Source organism: Narcine bancroftii, chromosome 4, assembly GCF_036971445.1.
Source record: "Narcine bancroftii isolate sNarBan1 chromosome 4, sNarBan1.hap1, whole genome shotgun sequence".
In the NCBI taxonomy this organism is placed as follows: Eukaryota; Metazoa; Chordata; class Chondrichthyes; order Torpediniformes; family Narcinidae; genus Narcine; species Narcine bancroftii.
Window position 1 is genome coordinate 305,292,201 of NC_091472.1, and position 27,937 is coordinate 305,320,137.

The 27,937-nt window shown below is 43.8% G+C and overlaps 1 long non-coding RNA gene across 3 annotated transcripts; it reads right to left on the minus strand.

The window, feature by feature from the left end:
- Window positions 1-14,696: 14,696 nt before the first annotated feature.
- LOC138762207 (uncharacterized) lies at window positions 14,697-27,290 on the minus strand. Of its 3 annotated transcripts, none has more exons than XR_011356821.1 (4): window positions 27,232-27,290; window positions 20,754-20,835; window positions 19,540-19,658; window positions 14,697-15,350 (listed from the first exon to the last, which is right to left on the minus strand). It is a non-coding gene; the product is annotated as an uncharacterized lncRNA (long non-coding RNA). The 3 variants fall into 3 exon arrangements; XR_011356819.1 differs by lacking the exon at window positions 14,697-15,350 and adding an exon at window positions 17,820-18,299; XR_011356820.1 differs by lacking the exons at window positions 14,697-15,350; window positions 19,540-19,658 and adding an exon at window positions 17,820-18,299.
- Between the last annotated feature and the right edge of the window lie 647 nt (window positions 27,291-27,937).

Here is a 27,937-nt window from a genome sequence, read left to right on the forward strand (position 1 = left end):
CACACAGTGGGGTTCACTCCGCTGCGGAATGACAACGCTTCCATTGTGCTGTGTACCCCGGGAACCACACAGTGGGGTTCACTCCGCTGTGGAATGACAACACTTCCATTGTGCTGTGTACCCCGGGAACCACACAGTGGGGTTCACTCTGCTGTGGAATGACAACGCTTCCATTGTGCTGTGTACCCTGGGAACCACACAGTGGGGTTCACTCCGCTGTGGAATGACAACGCTTCCATTGTGCTGTGTACCCCGGGAACCACACAGTGGGGTTCACTCCGCTGTGGAATGACAAGGCTTCCATTGTGCTGTGTACCCCGGGAACCACACAGTGGGGTTCACTCCGCTGTGGAATGACAACACTTCCATTGTGCTGTGTACACCGGGAACCACACAGTGGGGTTCACTCCACTGTGAAATGACAACGCTTCCATTGTGCTGTGTACCCCGGGAACCACACAGTGGGGTTCACTCCGCTGTGGAATGACAACGCTTCCATTGTGCTGTGTACCCCGGGAACCACACAGTGTCGTTCACTCCGCTGTGGAATGACAACGCTTCCATTGTGCTGTGTACCCCGGGAACCACACAGTGGGGTTCACTCTGCTGCGGAATGACAACGTTTCCATTTTGCTGTTTACCCCGGGAACCACACAGCGGGGTTCACTCCGCTGCGGAATGACAATGCTTCCATTGTGCTGTGTACCCCGGGAACCACACAGTGGGGTTCACTCCGCTGCGGAACGACAAGGCTTCCTGTGTGCAGTTTACCCCGGGTACCACACAGTGGGGTTCACACCGCTGCGGAATGACAAGGCTTCCATTGTGCTGTGTACCCCGGAAACCACACAGTGGGGTTCACTCCGCTGTGGAATGTCAAGGCTTCCATTGTGCTGTGTACCCCGGGAATCACACTGTGGGGTTCACTCCGCTGTGGAATGACAACACTTCCATTGTGCTGTGTACCCCGGGAATCACACTGTGGGGTTCACTCCGCTGTGGAATGACAACACTTCCATTGTGCTGTGTACCCCGGGAACCACACAGTGGGGTTCACTCCGCCGTGGAATGACAACGCTTCCATTGTGCTGTGTACCTCGGGAACCACACAGTGGGGTTCACTCCGCTGTTGAATGACAACGCTTCCATTTTGCTGTGTAACCCGGGAACCACACAGTGGGGTTCACTCCGCTGCGGAATGACACCGCTTCCATTGTGCTGTGTACCCCGGGAAACACACAGTGGGGTTCACTCCGCTGTGGAATGACAACGCTTCCATTGTGCTGTGTACCCCGGGAACCACACAGTGGGGTTCACTCCGCTGTGGAATGACAACGCTTCCATTGTGCTGTGTACCCCGGGAACCACACAGTGGGGTTCACTCCGCTGTGGAATGACAACGCTTCCATTGTGCTGTGTACCCCGGGAACCACACAGTGGGATTCACTCCGCTGTGGAATGACAAGGCTTCCATTGTGTTTGTACCCCGGGAACCACACAGTGGGGTTCACTCCGCTGTGGAATGGCAATGCTTCCATTGTGCTGTGTACCCCGGGAACCACACAGTGGGGTTCACTCCGCTGTGAAATGACAATGCTTCCATTGTGCTGTGTACCCCGGGAACCACACAGTGGGGTTCACTCCGCTGTGGAATGACAAGGCTTCCATTGTGCTGTGTACCCCGGGAACCACACAGTGGGGTTCACTCAACTGTGGAATGACAACACTTCCATTGTGCTGTGTACCCCGGGAACAACACAGTGGGGTTCACTCCGCTGCAGAATGACAACGCTTCCATTGTGCTGTGTACCCCGGGAAACACACAGTGGGGTTCACTCCGCTGCGGAATGACAATGCTTCCATTGTGCTGTGTACCCCGGGAACCACACAGTGGGGTTCACTCCGCTGTGGAATGACAAGGCTTCCATTGTGCTGTGTACCCCGGGAACCACACAGTGGGGTTCACTCCGCTGCGGAATGATAACGCTTCCATTGTGCTGTGTACCCCGGGAACCACACAGTGGGGTTCACTCCGCTGTGGAATGACAACACTTCCATTGTGCTGTGTATCCCGGGAACCACACAGTGGGGTTCACTCCGCTGTGAAATGACAACGCTTCCATTGTGCTGTGTATCCCGGGAACCACACAGTGGGGTTCACTCCGCTGCGGAATGAGAAGGCTTCATTGTGCTGTGTACCCCGGAAACCACACAGTGGGGTTCACTCCGCTGTGGAATGACAAGGCTTCCATTTTGCTGTGTACCCAGGGAACCACACTGTGGGGTTCACTCCGCTGTGGAATGACAACACTTCCATTGTGCTGTGTATCCCGGGAACCACACAGTGGGGTTCACTCCGCCGTGGAATGACAACGCTTCCATTGTGCTGTGTACCCCGGGAACCACACAGTGGGGTTCACTCCGCTGTGGAATGACAACGCTTCCATTTTGCTGTGTACCCCGGGAACCACACAGTGGGGTTCACTCCGCTGTGGAATGACAACGCTTCCATTGTGCTGTGTACCCCGGGAACCACACAGTGGGGTTCACTCCGCTGTGGAATGACAACGCTTCCATTGTGCTGTGTACCCCGGGAACCACACAGTGGGGTTCACTCCGCTGTGGAATGACAACGCTTCCATTGTGTTTGTACCCCGTGAACCACACAGTGGGGTTCACTCCGCCGTGGAATGACAACGCTTCCATTGTGCTGTGTACCCCGGGAACCACACAGTGGGGTTCACTCCGCCGTGGAATGACAACGCTTCCATTTTGCTGTGTACCCCGGGAACCACACAGTGGGTTTCACTCCGCTGCGGAATGACAACGCTTCCATTGTGCTGTGTACCCCGGGAACCACACAGTGGGGTTCACTCCGCTGTGGAATGACAACGCTTCCATTGTGCTGTGTACCCCGGGAACCACACAGTGGGGTTCACTCCGCTGTGGAATGACAACGCTTCCATTGTGCTGTGTACCCTGGGAACCACACAGTGGGGTTCACTCCGCTGTGGAATGACAACGCTTCCATTGTGCTGTGTACCCCGGGAACCACACAGTGGGATTCACTCCGCTGTGGAATGACAAGGCTTCCATTGTGTTTGTACCCCGGGAACCACACAGTGGGGTTCACTCCGCTGTGGAATGGCAATGCTTCCATTGTGCTGTGTACCCCGGGAACCACAAAGTGGGGTTCACTCAACTGTGGAATGACAACACTTCCATTGTGCTGTGTACCCCGGGAACCACACAGTGGGGTTCACTCCGCTGCAGAATGACAACGCTTCCATTGTGCTGTGTACCCCGGGAACCACACAGTGGGGTTCACTCCACTGCGGAATGACAATGCTTCCATTGTGCTGTGTTCCCCGGGAACCACACAGTGGGGTTAACTCCGCTGCAGAATGACAAGGCTTCCATTGTGCTGTGTACCCCGGGTACCACACAGTGGGGTTCACTCCGCTGCGGAATGACAAGGCTTCCATTGTGCTGTGTACCCCGGGAACCACACAGTGGGGTTCAATCCGCTGTGGAATGTCAACACTTCCATTGTGCTGTGTACCCCGGGAACCACACAGTGGGGATCACTCCGCTGTGGAATGACAAGGCTTCCATTGTGCTGTGTACCCCGGGAACCACACAGTGGGGTTCAATCCGCTGTGGAATGACAACACTTCCATTGTGCTGTGTACCCCGGGAACCACACAGTGGTGTTCACTCCGCTGTGGAATGACAACGCTTCCCTTGTGCTGTGTACCCCGGGAACCACACAGTGGGGTTCACTCCGCTGTGGAATGACAACACTTCCATTTTGCTGTGTACCCCGGGAACCACACAGTGGGGTTCACTCCGCTGTGGAATGACAATGCTTCCATTGTGCTGTGTACCCTGGGAACCACACAGTGGGGTTCACTCCACTGTGAAATGACAACGCTTCCATTGTGCTGTGTACCCCGGGAACCACACAGTGGGGTTCACTCTGCTGCGGAATGACAACGTTTCCATTGTGCTGTGTACCCCGGGAACCACACAGTGGGTTTCACTCCGCTGCGGAATGACAATGCTTCCATTGTGCTGTGTACCCCGGGAACCACACAGTGGGGTTCACTCCGCTGAAGAATGACAAGGCTTCCATTGTGCTGTGTACCCCGGGTACCACACAGTGGGGTTCACTCCGCTGCAGAATGACAAGGCTTCCATTGTGCTGTGTACCCCGGAAACCACACAGTGGGGTTCACTCCGCTGCGGAATGACAAGGCTTCCATTGTGCTGTGTACCCCGGGAACCACACAGTGGGGTTCACTCCGCCGTGGAATGACAACGCTTCCATTTTGCTGTGTACCCCGGGAACCACACAGTGGGGTTCACTCCGCCGTGGAATGACAACGCTTCAATTGTGCTGTGTACCCCGGGAACCACACAGTGGGGTTCACTCCGCTGTGGAATGACAAGGCTTCCATTGTGCTGTGTACCCCGGGAACCACACAGTGGGGTTCACTCCGCTGTGGAATGACAAGGCTTCCATTGTGCTGTGTACCCCGGGAACCACACAGTGGGGTTCACTCCGCTGTGGAATGACAAGGCTTCCATTGTGCTGTGTACCCCGGGAACCACACAGTGGGGTTCACTCCGCTGTGGAATGACAACGAAATATCGACACTGTTGAAGAAGTCTCCTTTGCTATTTATTGCATTATTTGAATATTATGTTCTCTTTATGACTTATTTACTATTTTTGTTATTAACCACTCTAATAAATTATGGAAAGTAACACTATATGTTAATGGGAAGCTGCCAATACTTTGATAATCTTTCTCACCAGTATATGGTTCTAGGTTGCACCATACAATGGGAAAGGTAGATGGGGCAGAGTCAACCTTGGAGGTGATTGTCAGGTTGCCATGGTGCATTTATTTCTATAAAAAGTAGCACCTGGGCTCACTCTAATGTGATTTGGCAGATTCTCTTAATCTTGGAAAAATGCAGATGCACCCAAGAGTTAAATTTTGTGAGGAAGCCTTTTTCCTGTAAGAATAGTTATTAGTAGAATTAGATTTAAATATGACATAGGTAATAGGAATATTTTTATTTCTGGAATGATCTCAGTGCTACCTGTGTAAACAATGACTGGGTCACCATGTTAGTGTGAAGTAAATCATGAAAATCTGTAGACATAGTGGATTTTAAAAAAAATTATTTAAATTTCATACATATATTAATGTTCAAATACAGAAACGTCCTTCAGTATAAACACTCATAATACATAATAATTCCCCCAGCCCCATACCTCCCAAACCCTTCCCCCTAAATAAAAAAGCCATAGTATAGAAAATATAGACACTGTTGAACACTGGAGACACTCAGTTGGTCAAACAGTGTCCTTTAAGTCGCAAAGGTAAAAATACATAACTGACGTTTCGGGCTTGAGCCCTTCATCATGGAATGAAAAAGTGTCAGCAGGCATCTGGACAAAAGGATGGGGGCAAAGGCAGGAGATAATCAGTGGAGAAAGGAGGGAGGGGACAGCAGCAATCGGGAAGGAAGGATGACTGGGTGGGTGGAGGGGAAAGGGGGAGTAGAACTGGAAAGGGGCAGAGGAGTGGGAAATGGAGGAGATGTGGGTGAGGGCTGAGTTGATCGTGGTGGAGGGGAAGCCACATTTGTGGAAGAAGGCAGACCTTTCGGAAGATCTGGTCTGGAAGACCTCATCTTGGGAACAGATGCGGTGGAGATGGAGAAATTAAGAGAAGGGGATGGAATCCTTGAAAGAGAAAGGGTGTGAGGAAGTGTAGGCAAGGTGGTTGTGTGAGTTAGAGGGTTTGTAATATATGTTGATGGAAAGCTTGTCTCCTGAGACAGAGAGATCCAGGAAAAGGAGAGTGTTGTCGGAGATGGACCAGGCGAGTTTGAGATCGGGGTGGAAATTGGCCGCGAAATGGATGAAGTTGACAAGCTCAACGTGGGTGCATGAGGCAGCCCTGATGTAGTCGTCGATACACCGGAGGAAGAGTTGACTGTGTAGACTTGTAGCATGGACCACGTTTGCATCCTAATAATCTTTCTCAGGATCAAAGCTGGGCCACAGGTGCAGCTCCAGATTCCTAATTCTTTAAAATAAAAATTTAGACATGCAGCCCTTCCAGCCCATAAGCCCATATACACCGATTAATCGACAAACGTGTATTTTTGGAATGATTCAAGTAGTCAAATACCAAGATTTCTCCAATGTGTCAGGGAAATGAGGCTGTAGGTCACAGCTAGGCTGATAGAACTGTTCAGTGGATATTCCTAGACTTGTAGCACTACCTAGTGGGCAAAAGACCAAATACCTTTTTGTTTGCTGGACCGTAGAAAATAAGAATCAGTTTCCCACATTAGCTTGAGATGAGCTTGGCCATAAAACAAGTAATGATCCACTGGATTTGCTTTGCCTTAACTGGATGCTTCCCAAATAAACCCAGCGTATATTATTCTCCCTCTATACTGCTTTGTATAATTTTATTCTATCCACATGCTTCATGTTGCTTTACTGCCTAATCCATGCTAAGTTGGTTTTATTGTAGTTTGGACAGCCTGCTATTTTCAGCATTACTTAGGATAGTAAATTTTGTGGGGTTGCATTCTTTCTTTTTATTTGACTGCTTTAACACTTCGTAAAATTTAACTAGTGTGCTTCATGTTTACAATGCCACAGAAGTACTGGCAGCGTGTCAGCCATTTTATTATGATACTCCATGAAATATTACTAGACCTCAGATAATCATGTCAGAAATTTTTTTTTATGGGAGGCCAAAGAATTATCCAGCATAATTTCCCTGTTGATAAGTTAAAGGATGAATTGGAGCAGTCCAGTAGAACTTTCCCCCAGAGTGTGAAAGGGAAGTGAGGGGAATGTGTGTTATTTAAATAGCAGGAGTTTCCATGTTATTCCACACAATTCTTTGTTTGTTTGATGTAATCAAATAGTTTGGGCAGTAACCAACTGTTAAACTCTGCTAGGCCAGAAAACAAAAGTTGTTAAGTGAGCTTGCACAAAAATTTTTTTACCCAGTCTGTGGTAAAATATTATCTGTTCACTTTACTTCTCCTTTTCAAACAATTTTGATATTTTCACTGCTGTTATGTTCATTAATCATTCTGTGATTCCAAGTGGATACTATATGATCTGCACACCACATTATACCCACTGAATATATAAAATCCTGAGAGGCGGATCAAGAGAAGTTGTTTCACCTTGTAGATATTTGGGCAACTGTTTAAAAGTATGGGGTCATCCACTTAAGGCACAAATCTCCCTCTCATACAAAATCTTTACCTCAAAAAGCCGTGGAAGCAAAGCTTTTAAGCATTTGTAAGGCAGAGGTGGATGCACACAAGTTGGAGTGCAAGGTTATCCAAGGTAGGCAGGAGTGTGGAGTTGCATTCTCACTGAATGCAAAGCATGCTCAAGGGGCTGAGTTGCCCACAACTGTTCCCAATCCATGTCTCTCTGTATAAGTCAGGCTACCAAAGTGAACATGTCCCTTTGCTAGCTTACTTATGAAAGTCACCATGAAGTCGACCATGAAGATGATGACCCATCAGCTGATCTGTTTTATCAGTCAAATCTTGCATTGTTTTGCACTTAATTCCCAATCTCAAAGGAAGCAGTGGACAAGAGAAATGGAGACACTGCTGAGGCTATTCATCTTGCTATAAAGATATCAAAAATAACACATCCTATCCATTTTATTTAGCAAAGAATGAGTGACCTGTAAATGCCGTGGTAACAATGGGGAGAGAGAACGACTGATGAGGAATTAAGCTCGATTTCTCCAAGGAAATAGTGACCTGGAATGTGAAGAAAATGTCTGCTGTCTTACCTTTTTGTTCCAAGAAATTATGCATTCCCTCAACTACTGTATGACACTAGGCCACTACCATTATTGTGTAGTAATAACTAAAATACAATCGGAAAGGTCTATCATTTAAATCATCCCTCGAACACTTTTAAAATTGAACTTAAAGAGTTTGGAGGGCATCTTGTCACTGTTGGATGTTTTCCATCTGTGATTTGTTATGCTTTTCTTTGACTGTATATAATTTACCCAGACTGGATGCAGGACCTTTTGCTCTAGTTGTCTAGGTCTGTGGTACTTACTGAGTTAACTCTGGATGGGTGACAAGGCAGACATCTGGTTGTCAGCTACAATTACAATTCTGCATATGAAATTGTTTATAAATACTTTGGTTTTCCTTTGAACGCAGAACTGTGACAAATAGCAGTTTTGTGTCATTAATATAAGGGATGAGTCAATTTAGGGATTAAACAGAATTAAAGAAGATTTATGAGAAGCGTTGTATCCCTTTTAGTGAGCAGGAATCTCTTTCCAGCACGATCTCAATGATGTTGTTCCCTTTTAGAGCTGAAGCAGCCAGGCTCTGAACTGCAGCAAAGCCCTTTTCCATAACTCAAGCATCAGATCACCCAATGAAATCCACAATTACCCAGAGTGCTATTGTCAAGGGTTTCTTGCTGCACTTAAATGTATCAAATGCCAAAGGAGACTGAGGAATGATAATCCAGTTCAGGTCTGATAATAAAAGGGAACAATCTTTGGACTGAGATTTGTGATCAAAGAGTTTGATTGTCTGCTTACCCACGTAGAACTTTGTTTATTATTATTATGAGTGTAATGAAACGACTGGGCTACATATTTGAAACCAACTTGAGCGAGTCTCTGCTGAAGACAGTAAGAGAACTATAAATTTGTTGAACCTGTTCCAAAATAACTCATGTGGACCTGCACATTTTAATAGTGAGAATATATCTTTCATAAATGAAATGTATTCATATTTCTGCCACTACCTTCTGGACTGCTTCCTTTTAGACACATACAGAAAAAGATTACTTGTATTAACTACTGATGCATGCGTTCAAATCCTGACTTTACATGTCCAGACAATTTTATCAGCAAAATTGCAAAACAGCCCCAGAATTGGCTATTAGGAACCAGACCAGCGTACATCGATTGATGTGCGTTCCAGTGTTTTTCACAGCCCACAGCAGGGACAGTACAAGAGCAGAGCTTGCATTATGACCCCTTTGGAACCAAACACCATCTTTTTTGATCAAACCATAAAGTATACCTGGTTGTCAGTCCACAAAGCATAGGTGGTTAATAATGTCCTTGCTGGGATTTATTGTAAGATGTGTAATGATCATTTTATACATGTTACTTTTGATGTTCTTTGGTTAAATTTATACTTATGCAAGCTTGCTGAGGCCTTAAATCTCATTTATTGGACAATTAGCACTGGTAGTGTACAAAATAATGACTAGTGCAGAGATTTTAATGTAAACTGCGGCTTGTGTGCAGTGATTAAAGGAGTTGAATCCTAGCTCAGCCTCCAACTGGCTGCGCTGTTTTTCTGCCAGATCTGTCAGTATTAAGCTATAGAAAAGAAATGTGTGTCTAGTGGCTCTTGAGTACTCTGACGTCTCATCCATGGATCATTTTAGTGGTGACTGTACTAAGCAATTAAACTGCTTTTATTATGGACTCCTCTGTAAAATGGTTACCCTGCTCTGACAGGACAAGCAGTTCAGTCTTCCGTTGGCTTGCTCCTTCATTCTCTTTCTCTCATGGTGAAAGGAATAAGGCCAAATGTCCTTTGCATTGGCTGTGTTTAGTGTTCTCTTATGTTTCAAAGCAACAAAGCACAGATGAACAACTCTTACGAGAATATATATTATAGTTAGAACTAAGCATGTGCTCTGATTAGCTATGTACCCTGCTAAAAAATACACTAGAGACATGAATTCACAACACTTTAATAATTATCACAATCCTTAGACACACTGCAGTAAACGCAGAGCTATCATCTCAAGTAATAGAAACAGTCGGCAGTTTGATTAAAAAATGCCTTTCAACTAAAACTAACACATTTTCCAAGGGGCTTATTTATGCTGGTTTCATTAATGAATGGCCTCTTCCATATGTCAAATAGATGTGTTTATGCTCAAGCCCTACCATAAAGGCAGGAGAAACCTGCTTTTGGACACGAGATGAATTCTACGCTGCCAGCTACCTTCCCTTCTTGATATTTAATTCTGTTTGTCAAGAGAGGAAGTCAGTGGGTGGTCAATAATCTCAACCTACATTTGCACCAGTGACCAAGGACAAATTTCTACAGTGATGAGTTTGTTAATACCCATTTTAAGTTTACCTGTCTCTGTAAGTACATCTTTAACTGCCCTCATGTTACCGTGGATCTGCCGATGTTTTCTAATATTCTCAGAGTTGACACAATTCAACATTTCAATAGTTTAATAACTTCCTTGATTGGCAAAGTTGTTTATTTAATACTGGTCAGTGACATCAGTGTGGGCTGAGATTCTGAACCCAATGGTTGCCAAATGTTTTGAGGAGTTGATTATTTCCACCTCTTCCACTGTGGTAGTGTGTGAGAAGTAGCAAATGTACAATGACTAACACAGCGAGTTGAAAGTCGTAACGTAGTCAGCGAGGCCCTGGCCGTCACATAAATTTCAAGAACAGATTCAGAGCAAAAGTGACCAACATTAAGGACTGAAATGAATGATTAAATAATCCCTAAATTTAACACCAGTCACACAATAACAGATCTGCTTTCAACAGGAGCAAAAGAAAACAGTGGTTGAAAACACAGCTTATTCCGTGTGCAGTTATAAATATTCCATTGCATAGAGGGTACATCCTGTGTTTCTCCGACACCAGTCTTGAGGCGTCTCTTGCACAACACTTGACTCATTTGATCGGGTGTAAGCAGCTACTTCAGGAACTGCTCAGTTAATTGCAATCAATATATAATTATGGTTAAATTAAACAGTTCAATCAAAAATCACTGCCTCTTTCAAGTTTATTTGGATCCTTTGTTCCCATCTTATTGGCTTTGTGTAGGAGGCTATGTTCTGAATTGTCCTGCAGGGTTAAGGAAATATTCCTGATGTCCTCAGGCCTATTGTGAAGCTTTAGATATGTTTGACCTTTACATGACATAATCCAAATGCCCTGCATCAGCTTCACCATGGAAAACAGATGCAATTGACATTTGAAGAAATAGTCTTACTAATTAAAATGAATTGTCTGCAGATATAATTGAATTATATTTGAGCTTCAAATGTGACACAGGATTGTGAATTTTGCTGATATTAAGGCTGAAATCCTATAAAATGCTAAATCTATTTATAATAATAAAATATGAATAAATGTATTAAAAAGAAATAATGCATTAAACTATTGACATATCGTTAGAAGAAAATGGAAGTAACATTAAAATGGTCCTTTGTTACTTAACAGAACGATAAGATGAATATGTTTGATTTTATTTAATGAGCCCTTTCCCAATCTTTCTTTGGTCAGCGCAACTGCTCTTATGACAGGTTCTGCAGGCATTTGGAAGCTCATTTGTGGAGGGTTGTAGTATGATGGGAAAGGGACCGTTCAGGTGCTCTGGTAAATCTCTCCAAATACTTGGCCTGATGCTGAAATCTCAAACTTGAACTTACAAGAAAGATGGTTAGAATCTAAACAGACCCTTCAGCCCAAGATCCATCCATTCTGGGCCTGTCCTATGTTCCTATGTGCCTGCATGAGGTCCATACTTTACTGGACCCTTCCCATCCATATATTTCACCCAAAATCCTTTGAACATTGTAATTCTACCTGGGTTTTACAGCTTCCTCTGGCAGCTCATTCCTCTCTCACCTTAAACTTGTGCCCTCCACTTTGAGAGTGGTCTACCTTGAGAAAAAGACTGTGAGCACTCACACTGAAGTAACCCTGGGCCATGCTGTCCAGCAGCAGTTTTACTCATTTCCACTCGGCTGTGGTTAAACAAGGGCTTTCTCCTCCCACGAGTTATTGTTATTATATTATTATGTTCTTGTCGCAGGGAATGGTGAACAGATATCAAATAGAATCGAATTGTTCAATATTGCTCTATAGAGATAAGTGAAAAACTTTGGTTTGTGTGCAAGTCAACTTGAGTACAACATTTTTTCACAAGTGCAAAATATAGTGTTACCAAGTGCCACAGAGAAAAATGTAGTTAAAACAGTGCAAGTTTCGCTTTGGGGAAATTTGGTAAGGACAGAACCTATTTATCTTTTACCTAATGGAGGTTTGTCAAGAACCTGATAACTGTGGGAAAGAAGCTGTCCTTGAATTTGGGGGAGGGGGGTGGAGGGAGAGGAATGTGACGTCTCACTGGGTATCTCCTGCCTAATGGGAGAAGGGAGGTGGGAGTGCGACCAGGGTGGGATGGATGGGTATTTTTATTAAGCTGGCAGCTTTTTTGAGGCTGTGGGAAGTAGATGGAATGGAGGAAAGGCTGCATGATGGTCTGAGCAGAATTCAAAACTGTGCAATTTCTTGTGGCTTTGAGTAGAGCAGTTCCCATACTAAGCAGTGATGCATTTGTAAAGGATATTTTCCACAGTGTTGGTGAGCGACATTGAGGGTATACCGAATGTAGAGTGCTTAGTCCTCATTGCTCTACTTGTTAAAAATCCAAGACTGTGTGGCCAGGCACAATTCCAATGCTATCTACAAGTTTGCCGATGATGCCGCAGTTGTCGGCAGAATCACAAATGGCATGAGAAAGTGGACAGGAGGGAGATAGATCAGCTCTTTGAATGACAATAACCTCATCGTCAGCAAAATGAAGGAGATGATTGTGGACTTCAGGAGGAATTTGGGAAAACATGACCCAGTCCTCATCTGGGTGTCAACATCTCTGAGGATCTGTCCTGAAGCCTCCATGTCGATCCAATCACGAAGAAGGCTCCCCAGGGGCAATACCTTGTGAGGGGTTTGAACAGATTCAGTATGTTACCGAAGACTCACGTAAACATCTAAAGGATTCTGGCTGGTTGCACCACTGCCTAGTAATGGAAGCACCAACTCTCAGGACAAGAATAAACTCTAGAGGGTTGTTAACTTGGCCTGTGACATCCCAGGCACCACACCATCAAGGACATCTACATGAGGCGGTGCCTTAAAAAAGCAGCCTCTATGCTCAAAGGCCCCCACCATCCAGACCACGTCCTCTTCACTCTGCTACCATCAGCAAAAAGGTACAGGAGCCTAAAGACGAGCACTTAATGGCACAAGGACAGCTTCTTCCCCTGAATAATCAATGAACCTTTGACACTGCCTTACTTTTTCTCATGGTAATATAGTAAGATGGTTATAATATAAACGTTTGCACTATTGATGCTGCAATAAAACACCGAATTTCATGACTTGATTCAGATTCTGATCCTTAACCTTCTGAAGCATTCTTGGCCATAGCGTCAACATAGTTTACCTTTCAAGCACCAAAGCCTGGTGGACTTTATACATGTTAAATCTGGTGCACAGTATAAAAAATTGCCTGCAACCAGTGAACTTGGAGGAATGAGAAGTGAGATTGGACTGTGAACCAAAGAACTTCTCTGAACTTACACACACATTACACACATGTGTGCTTAGAATTAGAAAGGGGTTAAGTTAAGTTAAAGTCTGATTCTGTTTTCATGTTTAAAGATAATTAAAAGTAACTTTTGTTTAAGTAACCATTTGTTTTGGTGAATATCTATTGCTACTGCTAACATCTATTATGGGTCCTCTGGGCTTGCAAGATTCATGTAGCATTAGAAATGTAGTTATCTATGGACAACCAAGTGAAACCTGCAGCAACAAGGAGATTTTCCAATCAGATGCTTAGTTGCCAAGTGCTTTGAACGTTACATCTCTGGTGTCACACAAAGATGGAATTGAACTTTCATTGGGCATTCTTTGAAAGGCATATATCAAAAGCAGACATATTATAAATACATTTACCTTGGCAAACTTTCTGAGGTCCAAGCAATTTTTTTTCATCTGCTGCCACACTCTATAAGTTATGAGAAACTTTGGCATTGACACACAGATGTAATACCCATTCTAATTCATTGGAAGCTGTTTCCAAACTTCTATGAGCAAAAGCCATTTGTTCTGGGCGTGGAATCAGAGGTAGGATGGTCATGAACAGAGGCTTCCTACTCTTTATTTTACTTGCTGTGATATTTAGGTCTCTGCAAGACACCTTTTGGAAGAAATCAGAGTCTATAATAATACTGATAATTTCCAACCCATTAAATATGGCAACAATATGTGCAGGAAAATGATAAATAAATTGATAATTGATTGGTTTAATGAGGTAACACAGCCTATTGTTGGAGCTTAGCGATTTAGTTCAGGTCAATACACTTCTGCGGTGGCTGCCAAATTCAGGAGAATGAGCCACGAGAGAGAGTGTAGTGGTTAGGTCGCCAGAGCTCTGGAGCACTGATTGTGAGACACTAGTTTGTACGCCATCATGGCAGCTCCGAAAGCAAAATAAAGCTGGTACATTAGAATGAAGATTGGGAACCATGAAAATACCATAGTAGAAAAACTCATCTGGTTCGCTGATGTGTGTTAGGGAAGTAAACCTCCCATCCTGTATTGGCCTTCAGGTGACTCCAGACTCAACAATATTGTTGGCTTCCTTTGTTCATGGGATGGTTATTAAATAGCAACATGCACATACTGTGAATGATTAATCAAAATATCCCTCTGGGTGTCATTACTCCTGCTTGGCATGTGAACTCAGAGAAAACACAAAACCTGTAAATGCTGGATTTATGGAACATAAAATAAAAAGTGCTGGAAACACATACCATCAGGCAGCATGTACAGGATGAGAAAGAAAGTAAATGTTTTAGATTAGTGACCTTCAGCAGAACCTGGAATGAGGATAATCACGTTGGTTTTCGGATGCAAAGAGGATGGTTCATGAATGGGTAGGACATCTTCAATAGGGCAAGACTTTGGTTGCTATGGTGATAGACTTCAAGATGTAGTCATCTGGATGATCAGAATCTTTCAGGAGTTGGCAGAAATGACAAGGGATGATCTTTCGAATACAGAGGTTGGTGAAGCAGAAAGTGAGAACCAGGGAAAATCTGTCCTTGCTCAATTCAGCAGGAGGTGGGGTGAGTACAGAGTTGTGGGAAATGGTGAGATGTAGTGGTGGGCCTTGTCAAATATGGTAGGGGAAGCCATGGTTCAGGCAGAGATTTCAGAGTGAAATATCTTAGCTTTAATGCAGGGATGGAGGGTAGTGACCTGGGAGAATGAAATGAAGTCCTTAGAGTTGGCAGGATGGGAGGATGTGTCCTTGAGAAGTTGTGGATAAGCTATTTCATTTGTTTCAGGTTGACCTGTGGATAACATCTAGGCCGAACCAACTGTTTCTTTCATTTTGGTGGTTTACCACAGTCTTAGAATCCATATTATAAGATCCGCCAATCAGTCAGTCGGTCTGTAGGCCAGAAATATATAGAAAATGAGGAACACTTTCATCAGGAAGCATCAACTGAAGCTGCCACTGAGTATTTTCGAATGAGCAGTAATCCCCAGATCCAGACAATACCACAGAAGCAGGAACCCTAAGATATAATCTGATTAGTGGAAATGTTAAGCAGGCCGGGCAGAGCAGGCAGCATCCATTAACTTGGATGTTCATTCAATGTTTGTCCCATATAGAATGTGGTTTCCACTGCCCCATGCTTCAGATAATAGTGGTGTTTAAAGCATTCAACATTTGCCGGTTACAAGCAAATTATTCACATGACCTAGAAAAAGTAGTCCTCAGTCTTAGTTCAATTAAAAAAAATAAGAAAGCGAGTAGGAGAGATTGGAACAAGGGGTCATAAGTTAAGGATTAAGGGGCAAAACCTTAGGAGTAATATAAGAGGATGCTTCTTCATTCAGAAAGTGGTGGCTAAGTGGAATGATCTTCCGAAAGAGGTAGTTGAGGCAGGGTCAATTCTGTCATTTAAGAGGAGGTTAGATGAGAACATTGATGTGAGGGGGTTGGAGGGTTATGGACAAGGGAGTGGGTAGGTGGAACTAGTGAGGCTAACGTAAATTGGTGCGGACTAGAAGGGCTGATATAGCCTGTTTCCGTAGTGTAAATGTTATATATGTTCTGTTCTTCAGTGATAATCAGTGGCCCTTCAGAATTTGTCAAGCAGCAGCTTTCAAACTCACTAACCTTCTTGGTGTGTCTTATTTTTGCTACACAAAGACTTTTACTGAGAAGGAAATTTCCCCCTCCCCCTTCTGAACATTGGCTCATGCTTTGATTTAGCTGATTTTGCAAAATTGATGCTACTGTGTATGGCACAAACAATATTGAAGGCTCTTATTGATATCATCTGCAGAACAGAACATTTTTTTAAATTATGGCTGCATTGGTGATGACATGAACCCTTTAACATTAAAAAAATATTCTTTTGACTAAAATTACAATATCCATGCAGCTATTGTGTACAATTGAGGAAATTTCTGTAAAATGACCTTTTTCACATCAAAATATATCATATTACGTAAGTATGACTTCCTTGTGTGCCTTGGTCTGTACCTAATCTACAACAACATCCTGTCTGAGTTGGATTACAGCTTCTTATATACCTGTTTTTTTTCCAAGCCAATGCCATGTTTCACCGTGCAAAGTAATCCTCAGGGTATTGGATTTCCATGTTTTAACAGACAATAACAAAAAAAAAAGTTGATTCCATGTGAAAAGTCTTTGAAAGATATTCCGTGTATTAGCAGCTCAGATTTAATTTAGTTTGAATCATTGGGAAATAAGAATATAATTTGAAGTTAAATCTTTGGAAGGGAAGGCAAATAATATCAGATTTTATTTCAGTTAAAATAAATTCTTTTCATCTTACAATGGAAAGCTGCTCAATAAATAATAGTGGTTTTGATTGCTACATAATTGTGGCCTTAGATTAAAGCAGACAAGATAAAACTGTAAACCAGCTGATACCTTTACTCTCTGTCATTAATTGCTTCAAATGACCCATAACATTTTAACACAATGGTATGCTTATCAATAAAGTTTATCATGTCTTGCATTCAGTAACAACATTAATGGCAAAGATTACAGGCACTTTGAAAGGATATCATAAATTGCTAATGTCACAATCCTTGTGAAATGATAACTCATCAACAAATAATTAATCATAATAGCTAATATCTCAGTCTTGACACCTCTGCTTTTATACTGGACAGAAAGTGGAGACAAAGTAACTATACAACCAGTATGTTGCACCCCCAGCCTTTAATAAGGGGGCAAAAGGTGCATTGGTAACAGTTTTACAATACTTGTTGACAGGATTGGTAGTTGGATGATATTCTCAAAAGCCCCATTCACACTCGCCATTAACCGCCAATCGACTGGTTAATGTGCTTGTGCGAACACATGCAAACTGGAATGCAGGTGTCAGATCGCCCTGGGGATGAACCACCTAGGGAGGGGGCATCATCACCAATTTGTTTTGAATCGGCGTAGCCCAGTGTGAAAGGGACAGGGGGTATGCAGGACATCACTGCTGGAGGATAGTGCCCCTTTGCTCTGGGATGCCAGGTGGTGAGTGTGAAAGAGTGCAGAGAACCAGTTAACATTGGTCCAGTGTGAATGGCAAAAATGCTATTTTGATGCAGTTCACTGAACTGCCAATTTACTGGTTAGCCAATGGTCTAGAGACATAATGCTACAGCTAATTTCAACACTGTACTCCCTCCTGCTATCCAGGGGTGGATACAGTGTACAGGTTTGATATTTTTTATTTCATATCACATTGGGATAGTAACAAGGCCCTGGACATGAAAGAGAATGGAAGATACATTTAGCATTCGGCCCTCACCCATTTTGCAAGATTCAACAGTGAGTGAAAACGGTCAGCTGCTTGTTATTCTCACTTAAAGTAGTTTTACCTTGGTATTGAAATCCATATCTTTAATTTCCCATAGGGCTTTCAAACATCAAGTAACACTGGCTGCTTGGAGAAGGCTATACTTTCTGGAGAAGGCTGTAATACCTCAGGACTCGTGCACATCGAGTATTTGATTCACATGTTGCATTTTGAGTAAGAAAAGCAACTAGGATTTCTCCTGGTGATTCGCGTATTGCATGTGAGCACGAGCAGTAGAGAGGACGGGTAGAGCCAGTGGCAATTCTGTACCCCAGGCAGCTGAAGTGTCCAGGCTCCACTCAGCTTGGTGGTGATGGTAGATCTTGGATAATTGTTGGCAAACTGCAGCAAAGAGTGTGTTATGTATTGTTTGCCATCCTGGCCAGACAGTACGCGCTTGCAGAGATTGCGATCCCATTTGGACCATGGTTGCCAGGATGCGAAAGATGGTTGGTTGCACTGATGACTTTCCTATGGGAGGGTTGTCTGGAAGCATGGAGCATCTAATACAGCAATCAAATGAGTGCATTGGAATATGGGATATTTGGAGATATACTCATTAGACCTTTCCTTATTGTTTAACAAATGGGTGACCAATGCCAACATTTACCAAAAAGCTGCAAATGGACAGTGAGTGAGAGGGGATAATGTGAATGTGCATTAATTGGTGCATCCATTAGGACACTGAAAGGATCGCTTCACTGATTTTGCTGAGACCCTCACTCCAGCAAATTGTCCGAGGTCAGGGCAGGTAATTATATGCCTGAGTCCCTTCCCCTCCGATTCCAACAGGAGCTGCAATGATGTATCTGGTGAAACACGAAAGTCTGTGGACGCTGTGATTGTAGTCAAAACTCAGAAATGCTGGAGGAACTCAGCAGGTCTTGTAGCATCCATAGGAGGTAAAGCTATATCACGGACGTTTCGGGCCTGAGCCCTTCTTCATGGTATGAGGCAAAAAGCAGGAAGGCATCTGGATAGAGGTGGAAAAATTGTAGGAGGAGGAGTCCAGAGCAACAGCCAAAAGATGTTAGTTGGACATGACAAGAGGAAATGTGAGAAGTAATTTTAGCTCTGTGAAAAAAAGGGAAGAGAGAGAGGGAGAGAGAGATAGAGCTGGGGAAAGGCGATCGGCAGAAGAAGAAGGGGAGGGTGTGGTTTAATAGAAACCGGAGAACTCCATGCGAATGCCATTCAATGAACTGGGGACACTTGTTCAATTAGTTTGCAAAGCTGAGGTGATATGTTGAGTTCACATGACATTTCATGATAACTGGTAAATTTAAATGTTTTACAGATTTTCTGGTTCACTTTTTTGTGTCTCAAGGGAGCACAAGGAATCTTCCTCGTTGTCAGCCTCAGGTCATCGCAGCTATAACCAGAAATTGATTCTCCACAGACAGACCAGCATGAGATCAAATGGCCATTTTAGTTAACAGAATGGCCTGAAGAATGGATTAGCTACATGTGACTTAAGCTATTTCCTTATGACGGAAGAGGAAATCCATGGATAGACCAGTCATTGTGTGGCACTGAGATTTCTCAAATTAGCACTAATGCCTGGGACACGGAATGGTGTGTATGCCCCCTCCCCCCTGCCATTTTAAGCTACAGGCTCTGTAACAAAGGGTGCCATCCCTCCCCAATGTCCCATTTCTATGTTTACAATGGGTTTAAGATGTATTGTTTTGACCAATCCCCAGTGAATTTTGACTGTGCTATTTCCTCGAACCAAGATCTTACCTGACAATCTTACGTTACAGTCTTGATGACTGGTCCAGATTCAGAACATTGACTGACTACCTTCTACTGCCATGGATATTGTCAAGCCTGCTGAGTTCCTGTAGCAATTCTTTGTGGGGCTTTTTTTCGGACAATGTTGCAAGAAAGGAGAACTCATTTCAATCTGACAGAGAATCAACTAGAGCCAACGTAGCTACAGATAAAAATGCAGACACTACTGAAATGTGTAGAATCTCATTGTTCTGGTATTTTGTGAAAAGATGCCTTTATGAAGCATTCAATAACAGTTCCTCATTACATTGCTGGGGGTGAATTGTGGCTGGCTCCCTCCAGTGACAAATGCATGCTACTGCAGCAGTAAGTGAAATGCATCAGTTCTGGAGATGAGTTCGTTTACATGGTGCAAAAGGAGAAGAAAGCTGGACACGTTGGTATGAATTTTCATCGTCTGTTTCTTTAAAACTGTAATTAGTGTTTGCATTTAAATCGGAGCAACATCTCCATCCAAACAAACTGAGAAACTCTGAGTTGCACAGTTCACTAATATCCTCGATGATCATTTCTGATGTAAGGATTTCCCAGCTTGACTTTTGTAGTTCTACATTACCAGAAGGGTTGTGAGAACAATTTAGAGAATACAAAAGATGTGATGAGTTAACAAAAAGGTAGGTGATGTCTCCTGCTGGTGTTGTGTGTTCTGCACTGTTATACCTCCAAAACCACATTGGAATTATCGAAAGAAAAATAAGATTAGGGCAGTGGTTCTCAACCTTTTTCTTTCCACTCACATCCCACTTTAAGTAACCCTATGCCATCGGTGCTCTGTGATTAGTGAGGGATTGCTTAAGGTGGGATGTGAGTGGGAAGGGAAGGTTGAGAACCCCTGCTCTTGACCCAATTGTTACTAAATATTTTGCTTGAGAAAAATTGCCATTGGCCCATTTCCTTTGGAGCGATGAAACCGTGCACAGAACGAGTCAATTAGGAACGATTAAAACTATTTTTCAAACTTTTTCTTTCCATACCACCTTAAGCAATCCCTTACTTATCACCAGAGCGCGTATGGCATAGGGGATACTTAAAGTGGGATGTGAGTGGAAAGAAAAAGGTTGAGACCCATTAGATTAGGTTGTAATGTAGAAGATACCTCATGATAAACGAGCATGTCAGCTGCCTTATAAACACATGAAGAGAATTGTGCTATTTATCTTTACCTCTTTGGGGGGCAACTTTCCATCTTGTATAGGTCCTTGGTGCATGACTCTCAGAATCAGAGGATGGTTGAGGGACCCTCACCTGAAATATGTGATGAAAGTTGGATTACTAGTTCACTCTAGGGGAGCCATGGGTAGTTTATATGTTAAATATATGATATCGTGCGGACCAAACATTGATCTGGAATCATTCTTGGTTCAGTGGTTTATTAATTGTGAGCAAAACTGGTCAACAATCCCAAGCAGTGCTGAAAGGAAATCTAGAAATGGTGAGGGAAATCAGGCGAAGTGCAAAATAGGCTTCCAAATCACTGTCAATGAACTAACTAATCCAAGGCACATTTTTCATCATTTCAATGTCTTTTCTTTTTCTGAAACATGAAACCACTCTGTCACAGATCACTCACATGGGCATAGAGGACAAATGTTACCTGTCCAGCACACCCGGGCCGAAAGCTCACTGTTAGAGGGATATCTCTTGGTCCCGTTCTGGAAGACCAGCATTGGGCAACGCATCCAGTGACAGAAAACATTAAGATAATGATCTTATGGTCATACGTGTCGTATAAATGCACTGAGGTTCTTACGTGCTGCAGCTCAATATGTACTTTGTAAAGCTAAACAACAAATATAGTATGTGTACATCAAATTACCGCAGGGAAATAGATAATAAATATAAAAGATAGGTACTGTACACAATACTCACCAGTGTGCAAGAAGAAAAGAGTATCATTCTTGGACGTGAGTGCAAGGACAGCAGTGGGGGGAGTGGGGGAGGTTGTACTTTAATACATGAGATCAATGCTATTTTTATGGCAACCCCAAAATAGGAGATGCATGAAACATGCTGCCACAAACAGTGAACTATTCTAGGATATTTAGTTGAAGGAACCTCCCTCCCAACAAACACTGGTTGCAAATTTAGCCATGGAGAAGTGGAATAAAAGCTGCTCCAGATTAAAATGAAGTCACTTTTAAGCACAAAGGGAAGACACATTGAAGCTTTCGGATGATTTGATGGCACTTAGATATACTATGTGAGGGTTGTATTCACAAATTGATATGTGAAATGTTGCAAATAAAGCTCTCGTGAGGATCAGGATATGTTGATGAAGATTTAATTGCCGTGGGGATAAATGGACATGAAAGAGATATTTTGGGATTGTGCTATTGTATTTTGTGGAGCAGTAGGAGGCAATTATTATGCCATCCATCTGACGTTCTTTAGGCTATCTGTGTCATTGCCAGCTCTGAGCTCCAGACTACCTGCTATCTACCAAACTCCACACAGAATCCACGCCTCCCTGGCACATGCCCCGAAGATACCTCACTGAAAGGTTTTGTACATGAAAGAAACTTTATACCCTGTGACCCAGAAGAAGAATGTATTATCCTGGAGCCCCTGTGAATTGCACACGACTCTAAGGGGTGAATTACTGTATTTTGGTTCGGGCTGTTCTGGCTCAGATCTACAGCTTGGGCAAGTTGGCAGTCTCTCTGTGGTTCTTTGGATTACTACCTGGGTAGGCTGAGGAAGGCAGCCATTTGTGAACCAGACGTGGTAAGACTGGTATATAATGAGCCGGCTTCTTGAATTTTGCCACATGTGATGGTCCTGAAGATGCTCATTCAACTCTTGCTCATCTGGTGGCCTGGGTTTGGTCCCAGTAAACAGATGTAGAGACATGTAGAAGATGCAAATTGGAAATTGAAGATTCAAGACAAGTGGACCTGAACAGTTACCTCTCGGTGTGGCAATTGCTTCCTATCACATTAACCCACCTTGCTCCCATGTCCGTATTATTTCATTTATTTCAAACAACTGCTATTCAGAACAATTGCACAAGCCACATCAAATCTGTGATTTCAGAGCAGATCAAGAGATGAGGCATTCTGTGACATGAAAGTCTGTAGACGCTGTGACATTGGTAAAAATCCAGAAATGCTGGACGAACTCAGCAAGTCTCGTAGCATAACCATAAAGATATATAATGTATGCTTTGGCCCTGAGCCCTTCTTCAAGGTATGAGTAAATAGCAGGCAAGTACCTGAATTAAAAGAAAGGGTAGGGGGAGGTGTATAGACTAACAGACAAAAGGTGTTAATTGGAGAAAGGAAATGTGAGAATGGATTGGGGGGGGGTTAGCTCTGTGAATGCAGAACTGGTGGGGGGGGGGAGAAGAAGACAGAGAGAATAGGTAAGGGAGATGGATCAAGAGGAAAGGAGACCTAGGGATAGATTGGGGAGGGGTGCAGGTTAACAGAAACCGGAGAAGTCGATATTAATGCCATCCACTTGGAAGGTGCGCAGGCGGAATGTGAGGTGATATTCCTCTAATTTGTGGATGGTCTCAGACTGGTGGGCATAGACAGACATGTCGGCAAGGAATGGGGTGGGGAATTTAAATGGGTGGCCGCTGAAAGACTTCTGCTAATTGTGGCAGTCAGAACTGAGGTGCTCAATGAAATGATCTCCTAGTCTTTGTCCAGATGTAGAGGAGATCACAACAGGATACCAGATACTGTAGATGAGCCCTGCAGATTCACAAGTGTTGCTTCACTTGGAAGGACTGATTGGGGCCCTGAATGGTGGTGAGGAAGGAGGTGTGGACCCTCGTTTGAAGAAGGGCTCAGGTCCGAAAAGTCAGTTATATATTTGTTCCTCCTATGGAGGCTGCAAGTCCTGCTGGATTCCTTCAGCAATTCTGTGTTTTTACTATAATCACAGCACCTGTAGACTTTTGTGTTTCACCCACACCACCGGTGCACAGCTTATCAGTTTCAAAATGCAAGGTAGCTCCTCATCCCCACTTTTTCAGCAGTATCTCCGAGGACCTTATCCTCCTTCATCCTCTTCCACCAGCATGTAACCTTTGGATCCAGAGGGCGCAGCACACAATCACTGCTGCACAAGGTAAGGAAGGACTACCATTCTTTCCTGAGACTGCATCCTGGCAAGTCAGATCACCTGGCTGTGCTCCTTCGACCTTCATACAGACAGAGCCTAAAAAGAGAGGCTCCAGAGATCAGGACATCCAGAACATGGTCACAGGAGGCTCAAGAGCGGTTACAGGACTGCTTCAAGTCAGTGGATTGGGTGCTGTTCAAGATCTCAGCTGAGGATCTGAATGATTACACCAAGACTATCAAAACAGCTGTGGACAAGTATGTCCCCACCAAATTGATCAGGGTTTTCCCCAACCAGAAGCCCTGGATAAACCATGAAATCCAGAATCTGTTGAGAGCCAAATCAGAGGCATTTAAGTTCAGAGATCTACACAAGGGACAGGTGAATCCTATGGAAAGCCATCTCCTGGGTGAAGTGAAGATTCCAGATGAGAATGGAAAAAGCGAAGGATACCTGACAGCTGTGACAAGACCTAAATGACATAACCTGATACCAAACCAAATCCAGTGCAGTAGCAGGTAGCAAAACTTCACTCTCTGATGAACTCCGTGCCTTCTACACCCGATTTGGCCACCAGAACAAGGAAGAACCACTGCACATCCCCAAGTCCCCTGATGATCCTCTACTGACAGTATTCAAGGAGAGCTAATCCAAGGAAAGCATCAGGTCTGGACTGAGTATTGAAAACCCATGCTGACCAACTTGCCAATATATTCATGGATATCTACAACACCTCACTCCAGCAGCGCATGGTACACACCTGTTTCAAACAGCCTCCATCCTACCTGTTCCCAACATTTGTGAAGTGGTTAGTGCAAAGCCTTTACAGCGCCAGCAAACAGAACCGGGCTTCGAATCCCACGGTATCTGTAAGGAGTTTGTACATTTTCCCTGTGTCTGTGTAGGTTTTCCCTGGGGCCTCCAGTTTCCACCCACTGTTCAAAATGTACCAGTGTTGTAGGTTAATTAGATGTGAAGTAGGTAGCATGGATTCATGGGCTGAAATGGCCTGTCACTGTATGTCTGTATGTCTAAATTTAAAAAAATTATATGAGAGTGTAAACAACAATCGACCAGTGGCACTCCCATCCACTGTGATGAAAGGTTTTGAGAGGCTGGAGTTGAAGCTCTTGTCTGACTGCAGCGACAGTTCTATGGCGGATGCCATCTTAGTGTACACCATAGATTCTCAAGGTGGGGCTTAAGAATATTTTAATGGGGCATAGGAATATTTTGGGAAATAATTAAAAAGTTGATTTGAAATAATCGACCTGTTATGTTGGAGTGAAAGATGTGACTTGGCCACACTGTCAGTACAACACAATTGTGGCAACTTCCAAGTAAAATCACTTTGTTCTTATTATTTGTTTTTGCTCTTCGATGTTTCTCTGTTGTTGCTTCGTGTTTCTCTTATTTTAACTGTTGATGTCCTTTGTTAATATTATAATTACATTTTTTCTGACTTGTCTTATTATCATCCATTCCAAATTAACTCATTGGCGATGAGGATTCCAGATTATCTCAACAATCATATTTCCGTCCATACCCCTTTACTTTTTCAGTTCAGTAGTGAGTAAGACCTGTATCTGTATGTATTTTTGTGCTTTAGCATATTGATGGAGGGTCGGGGGAATGCGAGGCTACACCCCAGGTGCCAACCTGAGGGGAACACCAAAAATCAGAAGAAAGGGACCCCAGAAAGTAAAGCACGAGTCTAGTGCAGTTTTGACGCACTCTCTGCGAGAAAAAATGTCAGAAACTACGCTGGTGTGTTTTTTAGGGTCAATATTCTTCCTTTGATTCGATCATTACTTTTATTACATTTTTCATTTCTAAGACTGTGGCGTGGGTAAAAGCTTACACTCGACCGGAGAGAGAGCAAACACTTTTATTAGCTTACAACACAGGTAGGGTTCACGAATAGGCATCAGAAGGGTTGTGGGTTTAGCCGGAAAACCAGGGTTATATACATGCCCCAGGGGGAGGAGCCAGGGAGGCGGGACCAGTCGTCAGTACAGCACGCTTCTAGTGAATCCCAGTTCAATACAAAGACATAATAAAATATTGATTAATCTGCTTTAGGGATCTCACCCTGTTGTATTAATCTGTTTCAGGGAGCTTGCACTGTGTATATTCAAAATGAGTAGACCAATCAAGCAAAAAGCTCATCAATATTCAGTGAAGTTCTTGAAGTTTGAGTTTATACCTGCTGTACACGATGAACGTGCACCTTTTTGCCTATTATGCCAACAGACTTTGACAAATGAATCAATGAAAGCAGGCCCTCTTGAAGCTCATTTGAGGGTCAAACATCCTAACCATGTCAATTTGAAATTGGAATATTTTAAATCACTGAAAGAGAAGTTTGAAAATCGATCAAAAAATCACTTCATTATTTGCTGCGCAAATTACTGTCCTGAATCTATTGTGAGGTAACTAATGTTGTTACAAACGTCATTGTTGACCATTTGAAATGTTGGTTACCGACTTTAATGATAGATTTTGTGATTTAAAGGCAATGGATTTTCCCTCTTGGTTAACTCAGCTATTGCTGGTGGACTTATCTGAAGTTCCCGTGCAATACCAAGAGGAGTTACCTGAGTTGCAACATGATGAATCTGTGAAAACTCTGTTCACAGTGAAAGGATGCGGTGTGATGTAACTGGGCCCCTAGGAACTGTGCCAGTGCTGCCCATTGGCCAGATGTGAACTATTGCTCCCTCCTGCCTGATGTGATATTGGAAGGAAGGCCGAAATGGGCTATCCAGTTGGCGATGAGGGCCTGGCACAGGATGTTTTGTAATTTCCAGTCGGTTTCTCTTAGCTTGTAGCAAATCACTAACAGTACTGAAGTCACATTCTACTAAATAAGATGGAAAATGTATCAATAGTTCCCTTGCTAAAGTAGTCGAGTTTGGGTATTTCTTTTTGATCTGGTTAGGCGGCCACATCATGTTCAGGAACAGCTACTACCCCTCCACCATCAGAGTCTTCAATGACAAACTCAATCAGGGACTCAGTTAAAGGTTCTTACTTTGCGCATTATTTATGATTGAATATTTATTTTCTGTATTGCACAGTTTGCTTACATTTTTTTTGTATACATATCTTTTGCCCTATCCAGAAATAGAAACTCTGCCTGGCCTGCAGGAAAAAGAACCTCAGCATTGTCTGAGATGCCATGTTTTTATTATGACAGTAAATCTGAATTTTCAACTTCAAGGTGGGAAGCAGATGCATTGGAACATTATCACCTTCAAGCCATGCACAAACCTAACTTGGAAATATATTGCTTATTCTTTTTCACTGCTGTCGAAGACCCCATAGCAACACCATGGAAACCCTTCGCTCCCATCTCTGTAGACATTCAAGAGGCGATTTACTGCTCTTCTCTTAAAAGTGATTGGGGATGGGCAATGAATTGGCATTGCCACCCGAGTTTGTACCATGTGGAGAACATTGTAGTTTGAAGTTTAGATTGTGGTTGGTGAGCTGTGCAGCGAACGAAAGAAAACTCACATGGAAGCTGGGAGTGAGCCAAACCAACCAAATGATTTAAATGAAACTCACCAAGAGCTTGTCAGCAAAGGCCCCATGATTCTTTGCTCACCCCCTTCCCCCACCCCCACCGGGACCACTGTGATGTCATAAAGTGCGACCCTGAACCTCCGTGACAACTCTTTCCCCCCACTGAACTGGTGATAGATGGTTCTAAGTCCACAGCTCGTAAACAGTTCATACATTTGGGAGGCTGACCTCTCCGCCATAGGGCTGGACGAGTTACTGGTTGGTCGAGGTCAAGGTGTGCCGGTTTGAGGCAGTTGACTGTGAATGCTTCCTGCCTACCTCCAATGTCCAAAAGGCACTTAGTAGCGTTGTGTCATAACACCTTGTATGGACCCTCATATAGGTGCTGAAGGGGTGTCCGGTGCATGCCTCTCCTTATGAAGACATACTTGCAGTCTTTGAGATCCTTTGGGATGTAGGATGGAGCTGGACAGTGGCGTGAGGTTGAGATGGGGGCCAGGGCTCCTACCTTCTTGCGAAGTTGCATTAGCAAGGTCCTGGCCGCCAGCTGCTGGAACAAACTCTCCCAGGACTGTCAGCGGGGCCCCATAGACAAGCTCAGAGGAGGATGTGGCCAAATCTTCCTTCGGTACTGTGCGGATGCCAAGGCGCACCCAAGGCAGCTTGTCCACCCAATCCTGGCCTCGGAGCTGCTCCATGAGAGCCGTCTTCAAATGCTGATGGAACCTTTCCACCAAGCCGTTCAACT